The sequence below is a fragment of the Jaculus jaculus genome, chromosome 2, assembly GCF_020740685.1.
Source record: "Jaculus jaculus isolate mJacJac1 chromosome 2, mJacJac1.mat.Y.cur, whole genome shotgun sequence".
Taxonomy (NCBI): domain Eukaryota; kingdom Metazoa; phylum Chordata; class Mammalia; order Rodentia; family Dipodidae; genus Jaculus; species Jaculus jaculus.
The window spans coordinates 119,711,813-119,715,994 of NC_059103.1; the positions used below are offsets into that span (position 1 = coordinate 119,711,813).

The 4,182-nt window shown below is 36.7% G+C and overlaps 1 pseudogene; it reads left to right on the forward strand.

Annotated features, from left to right (window-relative positions):
• Positions 1-1,040: 1,040 nt before the first annotated feature.
• On the forward strand, positions 1,041-1,629 carry LOC101611846 (annotated as a pseudogene).
• The last annotated feature ends 2,553 nt before the right edge of the window (positions 1,630-4,182 follow it).

A 4,182-nucleotide genomic window follows, 5' to 3' on the forward strand; every position in this document is an offset into this window, starting at 1 on the left:
GCTGGCTAGACTAGATGTGCCCACTGGTGCAATAGTGGCATGTCTGTTATGAGGAGATAACCAATAGCTCTCAGATTGTATTTGAGGCCTGCTCCATGGGAGGAAACTGATGTCTGTTATTAAAAACCTAGTCAAAACTGTGGGAAGATCATAAGCCCTGGGGCAGGGGAAGCTATTACTGTTGCTTGGCTACAGGGACATATTATGCCCATTAAATTGTCCACTAAATATTTATGTTTATGCTTATATATTAATGCTTCTCTCACTCTGGGTTAAAGGAGTTTCTCTTTGCAGATGGCAGTGGCTTCTGGAGAGACTCAAACTTTGTCAGAGTCATTAGAATAAGTAATAGTTGAGTTCAGCACTAAATGAAACATATCTACCAGTGGCTTAGGGATTACAGCAGAAGAGATGATGAAAGGAAGTAAAAGCCAAAGCAAGGGGAGCAGTGCTTTGGAACAATATCTTCCAAACACCTTGTCACTCATGACTTCACAGCGCTGTCCTACCTGCACTAGATCTGCATAATATTGGGCCCATCAACATGTTGTCATGGACGATGGAGGAGGGCAAAAAAGAAATAAAAAGACATTAAAATAGAAGAGGGCCTCTTTCTGTCCCCAGCACAGTCATGGCTCATGATCCCATGAAGCACTGGAAGAGAATAACAGCTCCAAAGCACTGAAAGATGGATAAATTGACCAGAGTTTTTGCTCTTCATCCATGCACTGCTCCCCACAAGCTGAGGGAATGTCTGCCTCTTGTCATTTTATTAAGGAGCAGATTTAAGTATGCCCTAACTGGGGATGGAGTAAAGATTTGCATGCAGTGCTTCTTTAAGATGAATGGCAAAGGGCTGAAGAGATGTCTCAGCAGTTAAGGCATGTGACTGCAAATCCTAAGGACCTGAGTTTGATTCCTCACTACCCATATAAAGCCAGAAGCACAAAGCACCATATTCTCTCTCTCCCTCCCTCTCTCTCTCTCTCTCTCTCTCTCTCTCTCTCTCTCTCTCTCCCTCTCTCATAAATAAATTTAAAAAATTTTTAGAAAAGATTGATAGCAAAGTCAGGACTGATGCGTGGCTGGGTTTATAGATAGCACCAGCATTAACAAGACTGTAGAGATTTGCTGTCTGATCTGTGACACCTAGAGTGGCTTTGCTGTTAATCATATTACTCTTGAGGAGGCCAAGTATAAGTTGTACAGAGTGAGAAAGATTTTTGTGAGCACAAAAGGAATCCCTTTTCTGGTGACCCATGATGCTCATTCCATCTGCCACCCTGATCCCCTCATTAAGGTGAATGACACCATTCAGATTTAGTTGCAAGAAACTTGCAAAATAACTAATTTCATCACATTTGACACAGGTAACCTGTGTATGGTGACTGGAGGTGCTAAATTGGGTAGAATTAGTGTGATCACCAGCAGAGAAAGACATCTTGGCTCTTTGATATGATTCATATGAAAGATGCTAATGGCAACAGCTTTGCTACCCAGCTTTTCACTATCTCCATTGTTGGCAAAGGCTACAAAGCATGGATTTTTCTTCCCCAAGGAAAAGGAATCTGCCTCCCCACTGCTGAAGAGAGAGAAAAGAGGCTAGTAGCCAAACAGAGCAGTGCATGAAATGATCTCTAAAGGACATTTTGGAGATGTGTGCACTTTCACATCAAGTTTCTGGGTGACATGCTGGAGAGGTGTTTTTACTTCACATTATACAGCATAGAGAATTACCAAAAAAAATTAGAGGGAAAAATAGGAAAGAAGAGGGTGTTCAGTGGAATGGGTGTGGGAGTGTACAAAGAAGGGTGGTTGAAAGGGATTAAGTAATTATTTTGAAAGTTGAAGAAATGATTTAATGATTTTCAAATGTAAATCAATTATAAACCAAGACTGTATTCAGAATTATCTGTTTTAAAAAAATTTTTCATTTGTTCTTTCACAATATACTTCCCTTTTTAAAATTTTTTATTTATTTATTGGACAGAAGGAGAGAAAGGGGCAGATAGAGAGAGAATGGGTGCACCAAGGCCTCCAGCCATTGCAAATGAACTCCAGACGCATGCACCACATTGTGTATCTTCCTTAATAGGTACTAGGGAAACAAACTCAGGTCATTAGACTCTGCATACAAATGCCTTAACTACTAAGCCATCTCTCCAGCCCCACAATATATTTTCTATTAAACTCAAATGAGTTACTTAAAAATATACAATTATTGTATTCAGTTTTAATTATAATTATGAATGTTTACAAACCTCCTGTTAACTTATTATTAATATAGACTCTTTGCCCGTACCTGTCCTCTATCTGGACCAGTAGTTGATATGTTATGGGCAATAAGTATCAAATGTAGGAAAAAGTTTCCAGGATACTTGCTTTTAGACCATGGGCATTAGAAACTGAAGTAGATTGAGGGTTTTTTTTCTTACTCAGACCAAAAATCTGAGAAAATGAGACAGAACTGCCATTGTATATGAAAATCCATAACCATTCCTGTGGGTGTGTAAAATTTCAGACTTGTCTAGGAATGGCCTGATGTAATAGGGCTGAGGGGTACTGGCTGTCTCACTGCTTTTCCTTTTCATCTTTTGTAAAGGATCTATACTTCTATTTATGAGTACTTTGTGTCCCATGAGACCTTTTATCTCTTTTATGGCCTGTACCATACCTTAGTGACTTAAGCTTTTAATCAAAGTTGTATATTAAGCCACCTCAGAAAACAACCAAAAATTATATCTGCCAGAAAATATTATTTTCTATACCCATCTAACAAGGCAAAAGGAAGGTATACTTGTTCATAGTGATTAGCAGCCATTCAATGTCCCAGAATTTGCTTTCCTGCTTATTATGAACAGAATATGTTGTAAAAACAAAAGTGAAAGAGGTACAAGGAAAGGGATGCATAAAGATAAAAACTCCTTTCTAGTTTACAAATATTGTACATCTTACAGAACCTAGGAAAGTATGTAAAATCTTAATAAAGGTTTTTTAATTTAAAAAACAACAAAAGATAAAAACCTTAATTAAAATTAAATTAAAACACATAATAAACATAAATACATAAATAGTTTGAAAGTTAAAGGATCCAAAAGATATATGACATAAAATAGCTAGTAAATGCAACCACTTTATATTATATATATTATATCAAAGTAGACTTCAAGTCAAAGTATATTCCCAGATATAATGTCTAAAATTATAATGCAATCCATTTATTAGGAACACAGCCAGGCATGGTAAGAAACACCTTTAATCCCAGCACTTAGGAGGCAGAGGTAGAAGGATCACTACCAGCCCGAGACTACAGAGTGAGTTCCAGGTCAGTCTGTGCTAGAGTGAGACCCTGTCTAGGAAAACAAACAAATAAAGACACAAAAAATAATACATAAGAATCATAAATATATATTTATTAATAGCAGATTTAAAAAAGACATAAAGAAAAGCTTGATATAAACTAAAGGGGAAAATAGGTTTGAGGCTTTAATATACCTCCAACAAAAATCAATACTATTCAAACATAAAAATATTAATAAGCACATGGAATTTTCAAACAATGGTCTCAACTCACAACCCAACTGAAATAATATAAAACACTATACCTTCCAATAGCAAAATACTCATTGCTGTCAAGTACACAACAAAATAAACAATGTGAGATTCTTTAAACTATATCCCAACAATTTTCAAAGAGCTAAATAATTCAGTGCTTTATCTTGCCATAATAGCATAAAATTAAGAGATCAGAGCTGGGTGTGGTGGTGCATGCCTTTAATCCCAGCACTTGGGAGGCAGAGGTAGGAGGATTGCCATGAGTTCAAGGCCACCCTGAGACTAATTCCAGATCAGCTTTAGCTACAGTAAGACTCTGCCTCAAAAAAAAATCAATAATAATATATGTATAATCTATAAATCTATAAATATCTATGCTTGAAAATATGAGTGTAACATTATTTAAAGTTTATATACAAAGATAGAGAAAAAAATTACTCTCAAAGTAAGATATAAATCCAAAAAAACTTCATGGATGGTGGATAGCAATGTGAGCTCCATGTAGCAAGGAGGCAAAAGCTTGCTGCATAATACCAGAGAGGAGAGAACTGCACAGAAGGAAAACCCAAGAGATGCACAATGCATGCTTCCTGTGTATTTAAAGAAGTACTGATTAGGTGTGATGTA